The 23626-nt window shown below is 41.1% G+C and overlaps 2 long non-coding RNA genes across 2 annotated transcripts in view; both read right to left on the minus strand.

Annotated features, from left to right (window-relative positions):
• LOC139750948 (uncharacterized) overlaps positions 1-18735 on the minus strand; it is an 89442-nt gene extending 70707 nt beyond the window's left edge. Inside the window, exon 1 of the long non-coding RNA XR_011713255.1 lies at positions 18442-18735. This is a non-coding gene — a long non-coding RNA (uncharacterized lncRNA). The remainder of the gene's footprint in view (positions 1-18441) is intronic.
• A 146-nt stretch (positions 18736-18881) lies between these two features.
• On the minus strand, positions 18882-22689 carry LOC139750692 (uncharacterized). The gene is made up of 2 exons (XR_011713197.1): positions 22573-22689; positions 18882-19418 (listed from the first exon to the last, which is right to left on the minus strand). It is a non-coding gene; the product is annotated as an uncharacterized lncRNA (long non-coding RNA).
• Positions 22690-23626: the final 937 nt, after the last annotated feature.

Here is a 23626-nt window from a genome sequence, read left to right on the forward strand (position 1 = left end):
ATATATATATATATATATATATATATATATATATATATATATATATATTTATGGATCTGGAGAAGGCATATGATAGAGTTGATAGAGATGCTCTGTGGAAGGTATTAAGAATATATGGTGTGGGAGGCAAGTTGTTAGAAGCAGTGAAAAGTTTTTATCGAGGATGTAAGGCATGTGTACGTGTAGGAAGAGAGGAAAGTGATTGGTTCTCAGTGAATGTAGGTTTGCGGCAGGGGTGTGTGATGTCTCCATGGTTGTTTAATTTGTTTATGGATGGGGTTGTTAGGGAGGTAAATGCAAGAGTTTTGGAAAGAGGGGCAAGTATGAAGTCTGTTGGGGATGAGAGAGCTTGGAAAGTGAGTCAGTTGTTGTTCGCTGATGATACAGCGCTGGTGGCTGATTCATGTGAGAAACTGCAGAAGCTGGTGACTGAGTTTGGTAAAGTGTGTGGAAGAAGAAAGTTAAGAGTAAATGTGAATAAGAGCAAGGTTATTAGGTACAGTAGGGTTGAGGGTCAAGTCAATTGGGAGGTGAGTTTGAATGGAGAAAAACTGGAGGAAGTGAAGTGTTTTAGATATCTGGGAGTGGATCTGGCAGCGGATGGAACCATGGAAGCGGAAGTGGATCATAGGGTGGGGGAGGGGGCGAAAATTCTGGGGGCCTTGAAGAATGTGTGGAAGTCGAGAACATTATCTCGGAAAGCAAAAATGGGTATGTTTGAAGGAATAGTGGTTCCAACAATGTTGTATGGTTGCGAGGCGTGGGCTATGGATAGAGTTGTGCGCAGGAGGATGGATGTGCTGGAAATGAGATGTTTGAGGACAATGTGTGGTGTGTAGTGGTTTGATCGAGTGAGTAACGTAAGGGTAAGAGAGATGTGTGGAAATAAAAAGAGCGTGGTTGAGAGAGCAGAAGAGGGTGTTTTGAAGTGGTTTGGGCACATGGAGAGAATGAGTGAGGAAAGATTGACCAAGAGGATATATGTGTCGGAGGTGGAGGGAACGAGGAGAAGAGGGAGACCAAATTGGAGGTAGAAAGATGGAGTGAAAAAGATTTTGTGTGATCGGGGCCTGAACATGCAGGAGGGTGAAAGGAGGGCAAGAAATAGAGTGAATTGGAGCGATGTGGTATACCGGGGTTGACGTGCTGTCAGTGGATTGAATCAAGGCATGTGAAGCGTCTGGGGTAAACCATGGAAAGCTGTGTAGGTATGTATATTTGCGTGTGTGGACGTATGTATATACATGTGTATGGGGGGGGTTGGGCCATTTCTTTCGTCTGTTTCCTTGCGCTACCTCGCAAACGCGGGAGACAGCGACAAAGTATAATAGAATAAATAAATAAAATATATATATATATATATATATATATATATATATATATATATATATATATATATATATATATATATATATATATCCTCACTTGGCCCCCTTCTCTGTTACTGCTTTTGGAAAATAAAAAAAACCACGAGGGGAGGAGTTACATATATACACATATACATATCAACATATACACATATACATAAGCATACACAGACATACAGATACATACACATGTACATATTCATACTTGCTTACCTTCATCCATACCCAATGCCACCCCCCCCTACCCCACAGGAAAGAGCATCGTCACCCCATGAGTCAGTGAGGTGGTGCCAATGAAAACAGAGATTTACATATTTGCCCGCTACACTCCTCTATTTTCCACATTTGGCTTCCTTGTGGAACAAGTCTAAATATGAATCTAGAGACACTAAAGTCCTCAATTCGATTGTTTTCAGTCTCTTTTCCAGTACATATTACATGGTGAGAGGGCTCTGAAGTAGAGGGACAGTATGGCATCTTAAATCAAACTACTCAACCTCACATAACCCCCAGGTGGGGGATTTTGTCCCACAACCAAAGCATACCTCAGTGTTGCCTTGATTTTACTGTTGAAATAAAGACTTATGAAAGTATTATTTATCTTACCAAGGTGGGGTGAGAGCTGCTCCAACAAGTAAATACTTATGCAAGCATTGGACAGCATTGATAAACTTCTTGAGGAGTGAAACCACCTCATAACTGTTGAACTTTGTTGTTTCCTACCATATTTTAGAACTTGTGTTTTAACATCTCTTAACAAGTACTCCTGTGTTTTGAATTCTGGCTCTCCTTTCAGGATCTACAAAGTTCTGAGTGTAGCTTACAGTTCTGTATTTGTGAGCAAGGTCCTTAAACATCAGCAGTCTGAAACTGATGTGGTCCCTAGATAAGTCCATGTTTGTTCTAACTCCAAAAGTTTCTCCATTTCTTGTAGGAACAGGAGGCAGAGATATTTTTAGTGCTGCACTTGATATAATGAAACACTTAATGTCTCTATGCCACTATTGCACTTCACTTTGTCTTTTCCTAGTGCTACTTTGCTGGGGAGGATGCTATTTCATGTGTGGCAGGGTGGCGACAGAAATGGATGAAGGCAGCAAGTACGAATATGTACATGTGTGTATATTTGTATATTTCAGTGTATGTATACATTGAAATGTATAGGTATGTATATGTGCATGTGTGGTCGTTTATGTATATACATGTGTATGTGTGGGTTGGGCCATTCTTCATCTGTTTCCTTGTGCTACCTCGCTAATGTGGGAGATGGCGATTAAATATAATATATAAATGAATGTTTTCTAAATTCTCCTTCTTCAGCTTTAGCAATAACATCATGACCACAAACGTTTCTGAGTGCACCATGCTATATCATATTGCCATCTCTTGACAGAATGGAAATCATTCTAACGGTTGAGCTGACTTTAGGTGCAAGCTGATGAACATTTGCTCCAAAAAGGTAAAAAAATCTAAGTTACTTTGATAGTTTCAAGTGTAATAAAAAAGAAAAGTATCATTTAATGCATTTGAATTTGAATGGCAACATACCTTTATTGCTTTCCTTTGAAAAATGATTCTTTAATTTTTCTTAAAGAAATCTGTCCATTTAACTCATATCAAATTTTTTGTGGCATTACACTATGTGCTTTACAAAATTATGTAATGGGATGAATTTCCTATCTCTTGAAGAAGTATTTACTGTCTGTATCCCCAATCTCTTTTAAAAACTTAAAGGCTGTGATTAGTCATCTTTTACACTTCTCTGTTGCAAGTTGGGTAAATTCAAAGCCTCCGGTCTTTCCTTGTAATTTAACTCTCTTAATTCTGATACCATCTTTGTTGCCTTCCTTTCGACCTTCTCTATGAGCTCTTTGTGCTTCTTCAGGTGAAGTGACGAAACCTGAGAAGCATATGTTAGTTCTGACATTATGCAGGATATGAATAGCTTGCTAAATATTTCCTTATTCATATTTGAGAGCTGTGGTCTAATAAGTGCCTGCAGACATTTCATTTCCCTAACAGGTTTCCTAATATGTGACTCTGGCAACAGGTTAAGGATGATGTCAACTCCGAAGTCTTTCAAACACAGAGAACCTGAAACTTATTTCCTGTAAGGTGATGATCATATTGAGGCCATCTTTCACTTTGTACCATCTTCATTACTTTACATTTGCTAGGGCTGAATTTCATCATCCAGATTTCAGACCAACTTTAGAGTCTTATTAGTTCCCCTTTTAAGCTGATGCAATCCTCCTTGCTTTTCACGTCTTTTGTGACCTTTGTATCACATGCAAACATATTCAGAGAGGATTTCATACCTTCATTGCTATGGATCATGAAGAGTAAAGGTCCCAAAACCAAACCCTGTGGTACTTAGAAGGTCAACAGAACCCATTTGGAAATGATGCTTCTCTTACATGTGTCCTTTGTTTCCTACTACTTAATATTCTATCCATCGTAAGAGTTTTCTTCATATTCCCACCAGGTAATACAGCTTCTTAATCAGTTTCCTTTTTGGTAGAGCATCAAATGCTCTCTGGCACTCCACCCAGCCTTCCATTTTGTCCAGGACTGAACTCATTCTCTCGTAGAACTCTAAGAGCTAAGTTGCACATGACCTCTCAGAAAATTGGCTGTCTCTCACTTCTGAAATTTCTCCTCTGTCAAAAATAATCCACCTGCATTCTGATAACCTTTTTTAGAACCTTACATATCACAGGTTAGTGATTTCCAGTCCACTTTCTTGTATATATAGGTATAATACTTGCCCTTTTCCATTCCTGTGGCACTTTGCCTCTCTCCAGTGCCATCCGGAATGGTAACTCAAGTTGTTTATCTAGCGTATCTGCATACATCTTTAGCACACATGGTGAAATTTCATTAGGACCAAGAGCCGTGTATGGGTTAAGTCCTTTTAAAGTTCTGTTAATAACTTTTCTAAGTATATCAGTGGTTTCCAAAACCTCCTCCCCTTTTCATCTCACTGGTGCTGGGGCTATAGTATCTTCTACAGAGAAAACCCTGGTTCCTGGCTACAGAACTGAATTTCAGAAGCTCCATTACTATAAAAATGATTAAGGCATGTTTAGTTTCCTAGGTTATATCTTCTCTTTATTTCCCATCTAACCTTATATTCTTTTGATGTCCTTTTTTACCACATATTTACACATGAGTATTACATGGTAATTTCTTTCAACTGGTGTATCATATATCATATTATCATTGTCCATGCCAGTATGGGTTAAGATAAGATCTAGCAATAATGATCCCTCTCGTTTTAGTCATGCCAGCCATCCGACAAAAAATTAGTATCTGGTAGGCTTCTTGTTCTGTCAGAATAAGTTAATTTCTCTTTGTACCTTTTTTGCATCATAGATTCCAAAGATTTGTAATAAAATGACATCATATTCCCAGCTGATTCAGCAGCCATGACTGTTGTCTTGCTCACCTGGGTTTTGTGTATGTGCAGAAATAAGCAGTATTGTTGTATTGGTGAAAGACCATATTTTTCAGATGCAGATCTTCCCTGTGTATCTGCTGTTTCAACTTTTGAAATTCTCACCATGGGAAGGAATCCAGTAAAACTAAGCCATTTCTTTTGCCTTGTTCATGCTTTCACTGATGGATGTTAACCTAATATAAGTAGGGATCCTTAAGCTTTTCAGTGATTCCAATGGTTGTCTATTGTTACTATATACTTTGTGTACCACAGAATGTGGGATGATGATTCCCCTGCAACTCTACTCGTGTAAAGGATGTCATCCTGCCAGTCTACAGCAAGGTGTAATTTTGATTTTTCATTCATTGGTATCAAACTCCCCTCCCCATCCTCTACTGAACCATCACAGACAGTGTGTCTCATCAACCCATCACAGACAGTGTGTGTCTCATCTAACCATCACAGATAGTGTGTCTCATTTAACCATCACAGAAAGTGAGTGGCTCATCTATCCTTCCTCTATCCTATACTGAACCGTCACAGAAAATGTGTTGTATCTTCCTCCATCCTCTGCTGAACCATCACAGACAGTGTGTCTCATCTATCCTTCCTCCATCCTCTACTGAACCATCACAAAAAGTACGTGTCTTATCTATCCATTCTCCATCCTCAACTGAACCATCACAGGAAGTGTGTCTTATCTATCCTTCCTCCATCCTTTGCTGAAACATCACAGTGTGTCTCATCTATCCTTCCTCCATCCTCTACTGAACCATCACAGACAGTGTGTCTCATCTATCCCTCCTCCATCCTCTACTGGACCATCATAGAAAGTGTCTCATCTATCCTTCCTCCACCTTTGCTGAACCATCACAGACAGTGTGTCTCATCTATCCTTCCTCCATCCTCTACTGAACCATCTCAAAAAGGTATGTCTTATCTATCCTTTCTCCATCCTCTACTGAACCATCACAGGAAGTGTGTCTTATCTATCCTTCCTCCATCCTTTGCTGAATCATCACAGTGTGTCTCATCTATCCTTCCTCCATCCTCTACTGAACCATCACAGACGGTGTGTCTCATCTATCCTTCCTCCATCCTCTACTGAACCATCACAGATGGTGTGTCTCATCTATCCTTCCTACATCCTCTACTGAACCATCACAGAAAGTGTGTCTCATCTATCCTTCCTCCATCCTCTATGGAACCATCACAAAAAGTGTGTCTCATCTATCCTTCCTCATCTTTTGCTGAACCATCACAGAGTGTGTGTCTCATCTATCCTTCCTCCATCCTTTGCTGAACCATCACAGAGTGTGTCTCATCTATCCTTCCTCCATTCTCTACTGAACCATTACAGACAGTGTGTGTCTCATCTATCCTTCCTCCATCCTCTACTGAACCATCACAGAAAGTGTCTCATCTATCCTTCCTCCATCCTTTGCTGAACCATCTCAGAGTGTGTTTTTCATCTATCCTTCCTCTATTCTCTACTGAGCCATCACAGAATGTCTCATCTATCCTTCCTCCATCCTCTACTGAACCATCACAGAAAGTGTTTCATCTATCCTTCCTCCATCCTTTGCTGAACCATCACAGAGTGTGTATCTCATCTATCCTTCCTCTATTCTTTATTGAGCCATCAAAGAACGTCTCATCTATCCTTCTTCCATCCTCTACTGAACCATCACAGAGTGTCTCATCTAACCTTCCTCCATCCTTTACTGAACCGTTAGTGTGTCTCTTCTATCCATCCATCCTGTACTGAACCATCACAGACAGTGTGTCTCATCTATCCTTCCATCCTCTATTCATCCATCACAGGCAGTGTGTGTCTCCTTTATCTCTATCGTATCATCAATTTTTTTGTTGTTCCATGACCAAGGACATCCTGTAACACTCACAGTCTTTTTCTTATTATCTGGGTCAGTGGTTCTTAAAGTTTGTGGTCTGCTCCCCTACCTCCCCCTCCGTCCAGGACAGTCTCGGATACCGCTCCCCCTCTACCCTTTCAAGTTTCATTAAATTATATTCATTTATTATACTTTGCCGCTGTCTCCCGCGTTAGCAAGGTAGCGCAAGGAAACAGACGAAAGAATGGCCCAACCCACCCACATACACATGTATATACATACACGTCCACACACGTGCATATACACACCTATACATCTCAACGTTTACATATATATATATATATATATATATATATATATATATATATATATATATATATATATATATATATATTTTTTTTTTTTTTTTTTCTGCTTTGTCGCTGTCTCCCGCGTTTGCGAGGTAGCGCAAGGAAACAGACGAAAGAAATGGCCCAACCCACCCCCATACACATGTATATACATACGTCCACACACGCAAATATACATACCTACACAGCTTTCCATGGTTTACCCCAGACGCTTCACATGCCCTGATTCAATCCACTGACAGCACGTCAACCCCGGTATAACACATCGATCCAATTCACTCTATTCCTTGCCTTCCTTTCACCCTCCTACATGTTCAGGCCCCGATCACACAAAATCTTTTTCACTCCATCTTTCCACCTCCAATTTGGTCTCCCACTTCTCGTTCCCTCCACCTCCAACACATATATCCTCTTGGTCAATCTTTCCTCACTCATTCTCTCCATGTGCCCAAACCATTTCAAAACACCCTCTTCTGCTCTCTCAACCACGCTCTTTTTAATTCCACACATCTCTCTTACCCTTACGTTACTTACTCGATCAAACCACCTCACATCACACATTGTCCTCAAACATCTCATTTCCAGCACATCCATCCTCCTGCGCACAACTCTATCCATAGCCCACGCCTCGCAACCATACAACATTGTTGGAACCACTATTCCTTCAAACATACCCATTTTTGCTTTCCGAGATAATGTTCTCGACTTCCACACATTCTTCAAGGCTCCCAGGATTTTCGCCCCCTCCCCCACCCTATGATCCACTTCCGCTTCCATGGTTCCATCCGCTGCCAGATCCACTCCCAGATATATATATATATATATATATATATATATATATATATATATATATATATATATATATATATATATATATATATATATATGATGTCATGTATAATGCACCGAAACCACAGCTCCCTTTCCACATGCAGGCCCCACAGAGCTTTCCATGGTTACCCCAGACGCTTCACATACGCTGGTTCAATCCATTGACAGCACGTTGACCCCGGTATACCAAATAGTTCCAATTCACTCTATTACTTGCACGCCTTTCACCCTCAAAATCTTTTTCACTCCATCTTTCCGCCTCCAATTTGGTCTCACACTTCTCCTCATTCCCTTCACCTCTGACACATATATCCTTTGTCAATCTTTCCTCACTCATTCTCTCCATGTGACCAAACCATTTCAAAACACCCTCTTCTGCTCTCTCAACCACGCTCTTTTTATTACCACACATCTCTCTTACCATTTCATTACTTACTCGATCAAACCACCTTACACCACATACTGTCCTCAAACATCTCATTTCCAACACATCCATCCTCCTCCGTACGACACTATCTATAGCCCATGCCTCGCAACCATATAACATTGTCGGAACCACTATTCCTTCAAACATACCCAGTTTTACTTTCTGAGATAGCGTTCTCGCCTTCTACACATTTTTCAACGCTCCCAGAACTTTAGCCCCCTCCCCCTACCCTATGACTCACTTCCGCTTCCATGGTTCCATCCGCTGCCAAATCCACTCCCAGATATTTAAAACACTTTACTTCCTCCAGTTTTTCTCCATTCAAACTTACCTCCCAATTGACTTGTCCCTCAACCCTACTGTTCCTAATAACCTTGCTCTTATTCACATTTAACTTTCTTCTTTCACACACTTTACCAAACTCAGTCACCAGCTTCTGCAGTTTCTCACCCGAATCAGCCACCAGCGCTGTATCATCAGCGAACAACAACTGACTCACTTCCCAAGCTCTCTCATCCATAACAGACTGCATACTTGCCCCTCTCTACAAAACTCTTGCACTCACCTCCCTAACAACCCCATCCATAAACAAATTAAACAATCATGGAGACATCATGCACCCCTGCCGCAAAACGACATTCACTGAGAACCAATCACTTTCCTCTCTTCCTACTCGTACACATGCCTTAAATCCTCGATAAAAACTTTTCACTGCTTCTAACAACTTGCCTCCCACACAATATATTCTTAATACCTTCCACAGAGCATCTCTATCAACTCTATCATATGCCTTCTCCAGATCCATAAATGCTACATACAAATCCATTTGCTTTTCTAAGATTTTCTCACATACATTCTTCAAAGCAAACATCTGATCCACACATCCTCTACCACTTCTGAAACCACACTACTCTTCCCCAATCTGATGCTCTGTACATGCCTTCACCCTCAATCAATACCCTCCCATATAATTTCCCAGAAATACTCAACAAACTTATACCTCTGTAATTTAAGCACTCACCTTTATTCCCTTTGCCTTTGTACAATGGCACTATGCAAACATTCCGCCAATCCTCTGGCACCTCACCATGAGTCATACATACATTAAATAACCTTACCAACCAGTCAACAACACAGTCGCCCCCTTTTTTAATAAATTCCACTGCAATACCATCCAAACCTGCTGCCTTGCCGGCTTTCATCTTCCGCAAAGTTTTTACTACCTCTTCTCTGTTTACCAAATCATTTTCCCTAACCCTCTCACTTTGCACACCACCTCGACCAAAACACCCTATATCTGCCACTCTATCATCAAACACATTCAACAAACCTTCAAAATACTCACTCCATCTCCTTCTCACATCACCACTACTTGTTATTACCTCCCCATTAGCCCCAACTCTCATTTGCCCTCTTTTTCACCTCTTGCACCTTTCTTTTGACCTCCTGCCTCTTTCTTTTGTACATCTCCCACTCATTTGCATTACTTCCCCGCAAAAATCGTCCAAATGGCTCTCTCTTCTCTTTCACTAACAATCTTACTTCTTCATTCCACTACTCGCTACCCTTTCTAATCTGCCCACCTCCCACGCTTCTCATGCCACAAGCATCTTTTGCGCAAGCCATCACTGATTCCCTAAATACATCCCATTCCTTCCCCACTCCCCTTACGTCCTTTGTTCTCACCTTTTTCCATTCTGCACTTAGTCTCTCCTGGTACTTCCTCACACAAGTCTCCTTCCCAAGCTTATTTACTCTCACCACTCTCTTTACCCCAACATTCTCTCTTCTTTACTGAAAACTTCTACAAATCTTCACCTTCGCCTCCACAAGATAATGATCAGACATCCCTCCAGTTGCACCTCTCAGCACATTAACATCCAAAAGTCTCTCTTTCACGCGCCTATCAATCAACACGTAATCCAATAACGCTCTCTGGCCATCTCTCCTATTTACATACGTTTTTTTTTTCCTTTTTTTTTGTCGCTGTCTCCCGCGTTTGCGAGGTAGCGCAAGGAAACAGACGAAAGAAATGGCCCAACCCACCCCCATACACATGTATATACATACGTCCACACACGCAAATATACATACCTACACAGCTTTCCATGGTTTACCCCAGACGCTTCACATGCCTTGATTCAATCCACTGACAGCACGTCAACCCCGGTATACCACATCGCTCCAATTCACTCTATTCCTTGCCCTCCTTTCACCCTCCTGCATGTTCAGGCCCCGATCACACAAAATCTTTTTCACTCCATCTTTCCACCTCCAATTTGGTCTCCCTCTTCTCCTCGTTCCCTCCACCTCCGACACATATATTCACTTGGTCAATCTTTCCTCACTCATTCTCTCCATGTGACCGAACCATTTCAAAACACCCTCTTCTGCTCTCTCAACCACGCTCTTTTTATTTCCACACATCTCTCTTACCCTTACGTTACTTACTCGATCAAACCACCTCACACCACATATTTTCCTCAAACATCTCATTTCCAGCACATCCATCCTCCTGCGCACAACTCTATCCATAGCCCACGCCTCGCAACCATACAACATTGTTGGAACCACTATTCCTTCAAACATACCCATTTTTGCTTTCCGAGATAATGTTCTCGACTTCCACACATTCTTCAAGGCTCCCAGCATTTTCGCCCCCTCCCCCACCCTATGATCCACTTCCGCTTCCATGGTTCCATCCGCTGCCAGATCCACTCCCAGATATCTAAAACACTTCACTTCCTCCAGTTTTTCTCCATTCAAACTCACCTCCCAATTGACTTGACCCTCAACCCTACTGTATCTAATAACCTTGCTCTTATTCACATTTACTCTTAACTTTCTTCTTTCACACACTTTACCAAACTCAGTCACCAGCTTCTGCAGTTTCTCACATGAATCAGCCACCAGCGCTGTATCATCAGCGAACAACAACTGACTCACTTCCCAAGCTCTCTCATTCCCAACAGACTTCATACTTGCCCCTCTTTCCAAAACTCTTGCATTCACCTCCCTAACAACCCCATCCAATAACAAATTAAACAACCATGGAGACATCACACACCCCTGCCGCAAACCTACATTCACTGAGAACCAATCACTTTCCTCTCTTCCTACACGTACACATGCCTTACATCCTCGATAAAAACTTTTCACTGCTTCTAACAACTTGCCTCCCACACCATATATTCTTAATACCTTCCACAGAGCATCTCTATCAACTCTATCATATGCCTTCTCCAGATCCATAAATGCTACATACAAATCCATTTGCTTTTCTCAGTATTTCTCACATACATTCATACGTATACTTATGTATATCTATTTACATTTACATACGTATACTTATGTATATCTATCTTTTTAAACCAGGTATTCCCAATCACCAGTCCTTTTTCAGCGCACAAACCTACAAGCTCCTCACCATTTCCATTTACAACTCTGAACACCCCATGTACACCAATTATTCCCTCAACTGCCACATTACTCACCTTTGCATTCAAATCACCCATCACTATAACCCGGTCTCGTGCATCAAAACTACTAACACACTCATTCAGCTGCTCCCAAAACACTTGCCTCTCATGATCTTTCTTCTCATGCCCAGGTGCATATACATCAATAATCACCCATCTCTCTCCATCCACTTTCAGTTTTACCCATATCAATCTAGAGTTTACTTTTTTACACTATCACATACTCCCACCACTCCTGTTTCAGGAATAGTGCTACTCCTTCCCTTGCTCTTGTCCTCTCGCCAACCTCTGACTTTACTCCCAAGACATTCCCAAACCACTCTTGCCCTTTACCCTTGAGCTTTGTTTCACTCAGAGCCAGAACATGCAGGTTCCTTTCCTCAAACGTACTACCTAACTCTCCTTTTTTCTCATCTTGGTTCCATCCACACACATTTAGACACCCCAATCTGAGCCTTCGAGGAGGATGAGCACTCCCCGCGTGACTCCTTCTTCTGTTTCCCTCTTTGGAAAGTTAAAATACAAGGAGGGGAGGGTTTCTAGCCCCACCGCTCCCGTCCCCTTTAATCGCCTTCTACGACACGTGAGGAATGCGTGGGAAGTATTCTTTCTCCTCTATCCCCATGGATATTCATTAAACTATAATAAGTAATCTTTATACCGGTATACAGTACTTAATTGCTTCAGCAGGGTTAAGTGAATCTTCATACTAATAAACTTATTGCTTAATTGAGTGTTTGAGTTTTTGGATGAATAAAAATTTTTTCTGCTTCTATATTTTAGTTTATCATCTTTATGTACCTTGTTTCAACGAAACTTATAATATTAACTAGAAATGGTAACTGCGATTGAATAAAAGATTACTCTTATTTCCACAGCAGTAATCAATAGGAATCAGAAATTAAATATTACACTGAAACCCAAAATTTTCTTACATTTAAGACAGTTACTGGGTAAATTAGTACGAGTGTAATGATTTTTATGCATATTCTGCTTATAGATTTGATAATCCTAATGCAGTCAAATGAAAATTCATTAGGAAACAAGAATATAAGTACGATAAAACCAAACGTACACTTGCCACCGGTACTACATGAATCAGCGTCACAAATCGAATGGTAAATTACATATGTTGACTTTGGTGGCCGGGTAGGTAGTACTCATCAATAAGATGGTGACTCTTCTGACTGACTAGTTTAGTAATATTTAGTGTCGTCTGGTTGCTCAGGGAACATCGGAGATCACCCTCCACATCTAGTTTGTATTTTGCTTTGTTTTTATGTTAACGAACACTGAAAAACCTACTTCACATCGTAACGAGGGAAGTAAATGAAAACAGGATAATGACTTTTAGCACTGACAAGCTTATTTTCTGGTAAGTTGAAAGATATTTCACCCAAAACTTCTCTATACCAAGATAAGTCAAATCATCCTTTGCTACAGAATTAAATTTCAGTTCAAGAAATTCTTCCTTCATGACTTAAGGAACATCCTCAACCTCCACGGAAAACGGGGTTCCTGGCGAGGTTAGATTTAAAACTGCTGTCGCTGATGTTACAAAAATAGTGATGAAATTCTTTATCCCGACTCAACTTTTCTCTCTGGCTACTCACTCCCCCCCCTTGAATTTTCTAGCGACCCCCTACGATGGTGGAGCCCTACACTTTTTAAGAACCAGGGATCTACATCCACCTTTTCCTTTGCTTAGCGAGGACAAGGATTCTCGTCCTTCTGCGGGGAATCGCACATATTATCAACTTTATACTCGACCATACATCCAATCAGCCTCGACACAATCTCATTCCTACATTTCCTCTCACTGTGTACAGTATACCTCAACTAATATACGCTCCTTTTCTTTCTGCGGTTCATTTAAGCTATTTTTTTTTTTCTCTGTTCTGTCATGAACGTTTGGCATGGTGAGGTCCCTTCTCAGTGCATTAAGTACTGAAAGTCAATGGCATTCCAATATGAATTTTTGTTGGTTCGTTCAATGTCGACTCACAGTAATCAATCCCACTTTTACCCAGCACCCATATAAGAGATGCTGAGGAGTTACTTCAAACCATTTTGATGTTTATGTCCATTATGACTGATATCTTTTTTATGTTGGCTGAGACTGCATGGGCAACTGAGGCCCCAATCAAAATATATATATATATATATATATATATATATATATATATATATATATATATATATATATATATATATATATCATATGAATAAAGTGCATATGAACGCGCACCTTCATAGAACATACAAACCTCCATTAGTCAGGATCGAACCCCAGGACCCCTGTGCCACAGGCGGGAATCCTACCGCCGGGCTATGGGCCTGGCTAATAGGAAAAAACTACTCGAATACTATGTACTCGAATACCCTTCGTCTCACGTTGGTGAGCAACGGGGTCTATACCGGTTATTTCCCAACAGGTGCACATATACCTCCGCGTTGTAGAGTTAGGTTCGGTAAAATGCTATCTGCTACGTGCGCCTGTTGGGAAATAATCGGTGTAGACCCCGTTGCTCACCAACGTGAGACGAAGGGTATCCGAGTACATAGCATTCGAATAGTTACTTCCTATAAGCCAGGCCCATAACCAAGCGCTAGCATTCCCGCCTGTGGCACAGGGGTCCTGGGTTCGATCCTGGCTGTTGGATATTTGTATGTTCTATGAAGGTGCGTGTTCATATGCACTTTACTCGTATATATATATATATATATATATATATATATATATATATATATATATATATATATATATATATACTTTCTTTTTTCTTTTTTTCATACATATTCGCTATTTCCTGCGTTAGCGAAGTAGCGTTAAGAACAGAAGACTGAGTCTTAGAGAGAATATCCTTAATTGGCCTACTTCTCTGTTCCTTCTTTTGGAAAATTAGAAATAACGGGAGGGGAGACAGCACGTCGACCCCGGTATACGACATCGTTCCAATTCACTCTATTCCTTGCACGCCTTTCGCCCTCCTGTATCATCAGGCCCCGATCGCTCAAAATCTTTTTCATTCCATCCTTCTGCCTCCAATCTGGTCTTCCGCTTCTCATCGTTCCTTCCTCCTCTGACACATATATCTTCTTTGTCAATCTTTCCTCACTCATTCTGTCCATGTGTCTAAACCATTTCAACACACCCTCTTCTCCTCTCTCAACCACACGCTTTTTATTACCACGCATCCCTCTTACTCTTTCATGACTTAGTCGATCAAACCACCTCATACCACATGCTGTCCTCAAACATTTCATTTCCAACACATCCACCCTACTCCTCACAACCCTCTATCTATTGCCCATGCCTCGCAACCATATAACATTGTCGGAACCATTATTCCTTCAATTATACCCATTTTTGCTCACCGAGGCAATGTTCTCGCCTTCCACAAATTCTTCAACTCTCCCAGAACCTTCGCCCCCTTCTCCACCCTGTGACTCACTTCCGCTTCCAAGGGTCCATCCCTTACAAGTCCACTCCCAGATATCTAAAACACTTTACTTCCTCCAGTTTTTCTCCATTCAAACTTGCATGTCAACTAACTTGTCACTCAACTCTAATGAACCTATAACCTTGCTCTTATTCACATTTACTCTCAATTTTCTTCTTTCACACATTTCACCAAACTCGTCACCAATCTCTGCAGTTTCTCACACGAATCGGCAACTAGTGCTGTATCATCAAGGAACAACAAGTGACTCACTTCCCAAGCCCTTTCATCCACAACAGACTGCATACTTGCCCCTCTCTCCAAAACTCTTGCATTCACCTCCCTAACCACCCGATCCAAAAACAAACAACCATGGAGACATCACGCACCCCTGCCGCAAACCTACATTCACTGAGAACCAATCACTTTCCTCTCTTCCTACTCGTACACATGCCTTACATCCTTCGTAAAAACTTTTCACTGCTTCTAATAACTTACCTCCCACACCATATACTCCCAAAACCTTCCACAAAGCATCTCTATCAACCCTGCCATATGCCTTCTCCAGATCCATGAATGCTACATAAAAATCCGTTATATATATATATATATATATATATATATATATATATATATATATATATATATATATATATATATATATATATACATATATATATATATCTTTCTTTCTTTTAAACTATTCGCCATTTCCCGCGTTAGCGAGGTAGCGTTAAGAACAGAGGACTGGGCCTTTTTTGGAATATCCTCACCTGGCCCCCTCTGTTCCTTCTTTTGGAAAAAAAAAAAAAAAGAAACGAGAGGGGAGGATTTCCAGCCCCCCGCTCCCTCCCCCTTTAGTCGCCTTCTGCGACACGCAGGGAATACGTGGGAAGTATTCTTAATCCCCTATCCCCAGGGGTAATATATATATATATATATATATATATATATATATATATATATATATATATATATATATATATATATATATATATAAAACATCAGTACCCGGTATACGACATCGTTCCAATTCACTCTATTCCTTGCACCCCTTTCATCCTCCTGCATGTTTAGGCCCCGATCGCTCAAAATCTTTTTCACTATCCTTCCACCTCCAATTTGGTCTCCCATTTCTCATCGTTCCCTTCACCTCTGACACATATATCCTCTTGGTCAATCTTTCCTTACTCATTCTCTCCATATGACCAAACCATTCAATACACCCTCTTCTGCTCTCTCAACCACACTCTTTTTATTACCACACATCGTTCTTACCCTTTCATTACTTACTCGATCAAACCACCTCACACCACATAATGTCCTCAAACATCTCATTTCCAACACATCCACCCTCTTCCGCACAACCCTATCTATAGCCCACGCCTCGCAACCATATAACATAGTTGGAACCAATATTCCTTCAAATATACCCATTTTTGCTTTCCGAGAAAATGTTCTCGCCTTTCACACATTCTTCAACGCTCCCAGAACTTTCGCCCCCTCCCCCACCATTGTGACTCACATCCGCTTCCATGGTTCCATCCGCTGCCAAATCCACTCTCAGATATCTAAAACACTTCACTTCCTCCAGTTTTTTCCTTTCAAACTTACTTTCCAGTTGACTTGTCCCTCAACCTTACTGTACCTAATAACCTTGCTCTTATTCACATTACTCTCAGTTTTCTTCTTTCACACACTTTACCAAATTCAGTCACCAGCTTCTGCAGTTTCTCACCCGAATCGACCACCCGCGCTGTATCACCAGCGAACAACAACTGACTCATTTCCCAAGCTCTCTCATCCACGACAGACTGCATATTTGCCCCTCTTTCCAAAAGTCTTGCATTCACCTCCCTAACAACCCCATCCATAAACAAATTAAACAACCATGGAAACATCACGCACGCCTGCCGGAAACCGACAGGGGTGCGTGATATATATATCTATATATATATATATATATATATATATATATATATATATATATATATATATATATATATATATTTCTTTTAAACTATTCGCCATTTCCCGCGTTAGCGAGGTAGCGTTAAGAACAGAGGACTGGGCTCCCTCCCCTTTTAGTCGCCTTATACGACACGCAGGGAATACGTGGGAAGTATTCTTAATCCCCTATCCCCAGGGATAATATATATATATATATATATATATATATATATATATATATATATATATATATATATATATATATATATTCATATTCGCCATTTTCCGCGGTTACGAGGTAGCGTTAAGAACAGGACTGAGCCTTAGAGGGAATATCCTCACTTGGCCCCCTTCTCTGATCATTCTTTTGGAAAAAAGAAATCACTTGTCCGTGATGATAACATGAAGTTGAAATCGCACGTAAGTAGGAGTTTTATTTAGTAGGTAATTGTTCTATACATGTTGCACGACATGTTTCGTACAGACAATCCATCTCCTCAGTTGCCAGTACTTAACAAAGTTATTTAAATCACATCTGAGTCCCGCCGTCCAGCAACAATCAGTACAGACCAACCACTGTACATTTTGCCTGGCAGTAACCGTTGTAAGGGAGAGTGATTAAGGGGGGGTGTTCATGTGGCGGGGTTTGACCTGGGTAACTGTGTCATGAACAACTTTATTTTATGCTTTCGTGTTTTCACTATTCTCACATAATTTGGTTAATGCTAGTATGGGACATATAATTGCCTGGGACAAATTGAAGTTCTTAATGTGGGGACAAATTAAAGTTCTCAGTGTTAGCAATGACGTTACGTGTGGCATAATCTGCAGAGGGGTATGAAAATGTGGCATAATCTGCAGAGGGGTATGAAAATGTGGCATAATCTGCAGAGTTGTATGAAATAACGGGATGGCTTCAGACATCCGGAAGGCTCACCAGAGAAGGATGAAAAACATTCAACTCCCTTGGAACGTATAAGCTAGTTTTTAAATGATCTTTTTTTCTTTTTTTATATTTGTATGTGATCTCTACATAAGTTGCTCTGCTCTTTAAAATATCGCCATTAGACATGGTGGACGAAGGTGGAACTGCCAGCCCACCAACACCCAGTTTGAATAGGCCGATCTCTAAACCGCGTTGCAAATGTCAAACTTTGAGTATGGAAAAAAAAAAGATTAAGGTAACGACTATATCGTTGTTGTGTGCATATGAGTAAGGTCCAAGGTAAACAACAGATTCATAAATACTTGAACTGATAGATTGAATTAGAAACTAAAATACTAAACAAAGCAACTACTTACCCTAGATGAAATCAAATCCTCAAACTCTCACGTCACTGCCTGGGCCAGGGTTCAGCAGAATCTCTCCGATGGACGGCTGTCAGCCAAACTCTCTTCTCCGTGTCTTTTGGTAGACGACCAAAACTCTAATTCGAATCCGTAGTTTGTCGATTAGCACATCCGATAAACGATACAGCTGTTCATTATATTGAAAAACGTGAACAGAAATGAATTCAATAGAGAGTACAACGCTAAATGCCTCGAAGGAGAACACAAAAGTAGTCTGAAGCAGCAGCACACAATTGTTACGTTGCAGTGTTGCCAGCCCACCAGCTTTCAGGAAAGTCACGTGACTAAGATTGACGTCACTTTGTCCCTATATTAAGGTTATATTCTGACTCGTATCTTTTAAATATTTAAAGGAGTGGGTCAGATTAGGTGAAAAACAAAACGTATTTGAGACGAATGATAAAGATTTATTCTGTATCAACAGTTAGCCTAGGAAATACATTGTCGTTAACTAGGGTCCTGTTGTTATCCACAACTTGTCTCTCAGAAAAAGTCCTGACGTTCCCTAGATCCTCTTCCCAGAGCTCCTGAAGTGGAAGGAGAATGTGACTTCTTATGGAGTGAGCAGTTCTCCGACGAGAACTGTATTCCCAGTGATACAGCCTCACCAGAGAGGATTTTTCACTTGCGGTGTAATCTCAAACATGGTTGAACCCGATAACACCAACGATAAACATATGATAACTAATACAGACACTATCGTTCGTACTAATATGAATGTTGTACACAGTGAGGATAGTGCTAGTGGACACCTCCTACAGTTTGCACTCCGAGAGCCAGAAGGCGGCCTGGACGAGGCTTTGTCTTCGTCAGTAGATGATGAACAGTACAGAGTCGTCAGGGACTTCCTTTTGGCACACGGGCCCACCGTCACCTTCTCTCGAGCACAGCGCAGCCTACAAAGCTGCAGAAGCATCACAGAAGGACTCCTATGATGATGATGATGATAATAATAATAATAATAATAATAATAATAATAATAATAATAATAATAATAATAATAATAATGATGATAATAATAGATAATGATAATAATAATAATAGTAATAAAGCTAATAATGATTTTTATTATATTGTTTATTATCATTATCATTATTACCATATTATCCTTTATACAGGGCTTCTGTAGTGTGAAAAGTCTTCGACAAGACAGTATTCCCTTTCCTCAGATGACAGCTAGACAAAGAGGAGCTGCTGCTCGCGTTGGGACCATTAGGTGGCGGGAAACCAGCGATATATAGATAGTAAATGTGAATAAGAGCAAGGTTATTAGGTTCACTGGGATTGAGGGACAAGTCATTTGGGAGGTGAGTTTGAATGGAGAGAACTTGGAGGAACTGAAATGTTTTACAAGTCTGGGAGTGGATTTGGCAGCTGATGGAACCATGGAAGCGGATGTGAGTCACAGGGTGGGGGGTGGGGGGGCGTTGAAGAATGTGTGGAAGGCGAAAACATTTTATCGGAAAGCAAAAATGGGTATATTTGAAGGAATATTGGTTCCAACAATGTTATATGGTTGCGAGGCGTGGGCTATAGATAGGGTTGTACGGAGGAGGGTGGATGTGTTGGAAATGAAATGTTTGAGGACAATATGTGGTGTGAGTGGTTTGATCGAGTAAGTAATGAAAGGGTAAGAAAGATGTGTGGTAATAAAAAGAATGTGGTTGAGAGAGCAGAAAAGGGTGTATTGAAATGGTTTGGTCATATGGAGAGAATGGGTGAGGAAAGATTGACAAAGAGGATATATGTGTCAGAGGTGAAGGGAACGAGAAGTGGGACACTAAATTGGAGGTGGAAGGATAGTGAAAAAGATTTTGAGCGATCGGGGCCTGGAGATACAGGAGGGTCAAAGGCGTGCAAGGAATAGATTAAATTGGAACAATGTGGTATAGCGGGGTCGATGTGCTGTCAGTGGATTGAACCAGGGCATTTGAAGCGTCTGGGGTAAGCCATGGAAAGTTTTGTGGGGCCTGGATGTGGAAAGGGAGCTGTGGTTTCGGTGCATTACACATGGCAGCTAGAGACTGAGTGTGAACAAATGTGGCCTTTGTTGTCTTTTCTTTGCGCTACCTCTCGCGGGGGGGGGGGGGGGGGGGGGGGGAAGGGGTGCCATTTCATGTGTGGCGGGGTGGCGGCAGAATGGATGAAGGCAGCATGTATATGTACATGTGTATGTATGTATATGTCTGTGTATGTATATGTATGTATACGTTGAAATGTATAGGTATGTATATGTGCGTGTGTGGGTGTTTATGTATATACATGTGTGTGTGGGTGGGTTGGGCCATTCTTTCGTCTGTTTCTTTGCACTATCTCGCTAACGCGGGAGACAGCGACAAAGTATAATAAAAGAATAAAGAATATATATATTTTTTTTTTTTTTATACTTTGTCGCTGTCTCCCGCGTTTGCGAGGTAGCGCAAGGAAACAGACGAAAGAAATGGCCCAACCCCCCCCCCCCATACACATGTACATACACACGTCCACACATGCAAATATACATACCTACACAGCTTTCCATGGTTTACCCCAGACGCTTCACATGCCCCGACTCAATCCACTGACAGCACGTCAACCCCTGTATACCACATCGCTCCAATTCACTCTATTCCTTGCCCTCCTTTCACCCTCCTGCATGTTCAGGCCCCGATCACACAAAATCTTTTTCACTCCATCTTTCCACCTCCAATTTGGTCTCCCTCTTCTCCTCGTTCCCTCCACCTCCGACACATATATCCTCTTGGTCAATCTTTCCTCACTCATTCTCTCCCTGTGCCCAAACCATTTCAAAACACCCTCTTCTGCTCTCTCAACCACGCTCTTTTTATTTCCACACATCTCTCTTACCCTTACGTTACTTACTCGATCAAACCACCTCACACCACACATTTTCCTCAAACATCTCATTTCCAGCACGTCCATCCTCCTGCGCACAACTCTATCCATAGCCCACGCCTCGCAACCATACAACATTGTTGGAACCACTATTCCTTCAAACATACCCATTTTTGCTTTCCGAGATAATGTTCTCGACTTCCACACATTTTTCAAGGCTCCCAAAATTTTCGCCCCCTCCCCCACCCTATGATCCACTTCCACTTCCATGGTTCCATCCGCTGACAGATCCACTCCCAGATATCTAAAACACTTCACTTCCTCCAGTTTTTCTCCATTCAAACTCACCTCCCAATTGACTTGACCCTCAACCCTACTGTACCTAATAACCTTGCTCTTATTCACATTTACTCTTAACTTTCTTCTTCCACACACTTTACCAAACTCAGTCACCAGCTTCTGCAGTTTCTCACATGAATCAGCCACCAGCGCTGTATCATCAGCGAACAACAACTGACTCACTTCCCAAGCTCTCTCATCCCCAACAGACTTCATACTTGCCCCTCTTTCCAAAACTCTTGCATTTACCTCCCTAACAACCCCATCCATAAACAAATTAAACAACCATGGAGACATCACACACCCCTGCCGCAAACCTACATTCACTGAGAACCAATCACTTTCCTCTCTTCCTACACGTACACATGCCTTACATCCTCGATAAAAACTTTTCACTGCTTCTAACAACTTTCCTCCCACACCATATATTCTTAATACCTTCCACAGAGCATCTCTATCAACTCTATCATATGCCTTCTCCAGATCCATAAATGCTACATACAAATATATATATATATATATATATATATATATATATATATATATATATATATATATATATATATATATATATATATTTCCATACTATTCGCCATTTCCCGCATTAGCAAGTTATCGTTAAGAACAGAGGACTGAGCCTTTGAGGGACTATCTTCACTTGGCCCCCTTCTCTGATCTTTTGGAAAATCAAATAACGAGAGGGGAGGATTTCCAGCCTCCCGCTCCCTCCCCTTTTAGTCGCCTTCTACGACACGCAGGGAATACGTGGGAAGTATTCTTTCAGCTCTGTTGGAATCGAAGTTATCAGTGCCTCTTGTAGACATATTATTGGCTACTTACCCTCACAGTGGGCGAGCCATGCACTCTGTATAAAGACACCTTCTGTAAGAAATCGAGGTGCCAGCTTACCGGGATAATTTTGTGGATGTTGAATACTATGCCCTCCGGGCTGGGTAACTGACTCCAGTGAAGTGGGGTATTTAACAGACTGACTCTGAGTCTCGTCTGTATACTGCGCAACCCGGAATCACGTTGGCTTCGCATGGCGATCATTTCAGTTTCCCTGGTTTAATTACTTCATTAGGTCACTTTATCACTCTTCCACTTCACTGTGTCACTTTTCCACACTCGATACATTTTCGCGGTGACATTATTTGAAACTGTATCACTGTATGTTCGTATTTGAGCACCGTAAATAGTAAACTTGTGCACTTGGCTTAATCCTATATGGAAACTCCTATGTATGAGGATATGTCCCGCACAATTTAATCTCTATAATCAACCTACAGCTATACTCATGATACATGCTAAGGGATATGTTACGTGCTAATTCCTTACATAATTCTTACAATATGATACTTTGTTCCTTAGTAGCTGAACAATTATAAGAATTAGAGAAATATGACACACCGGCCACCATCTGCTTTTCGGTCCTCGTCTGTTTCTTTTGCCCGATACGACATGGCCGCGCGATAACTTTATGCACACAATCAGATCTCTCCTTGTTCAACAGTTTCATCCTATATATATATATATATATATATATATATATATATATATATATATATATATATATATATATATATTTATTATACTTTGTCGCTGTCTCCCGCGTTTGCGAGGTAGCGCAAGGAAACAGACGAAAGAAATGGCCCAACCCCCCCCCCATACACATGTATATACATACGTCCACACACGCAAATATACATACCTACACAGCTTTCCATGGTTTACCCCAGACGATTCACATGCCTTGATTCAATCCACTGACAGCACGTCAACCCCGGTATACCACATCGCTCCAATTCACTCTATTCCTTGCCCTCCTTTCACCCTCCTGCATGTTCAGGCCCCGATCACACAAAATCTTTTTCACTCCATCTTTCCACCTCCAATATGGTCTCCCTCTTCTCCTCGTTCCCTCCACCTCCGACACATATATTCTCTTGGTCAATCTTTCCTC

The sequence above is a fragment of the Panulirus ornatus genome, chromosome 10 (genome assembly GCF_036320965.1).
Source record: "Panulirus ornatus isolate Po-2019 chromosome 10, ASM3632096v1, whole genome shotgun sequence".
Classification (NCBI taxonomy): Eukaryota; Metazoa; Arthropoda; class Malacostraca; order Decapoda; family Palinuridae; genus Panulirus; species Panulirus ornatus.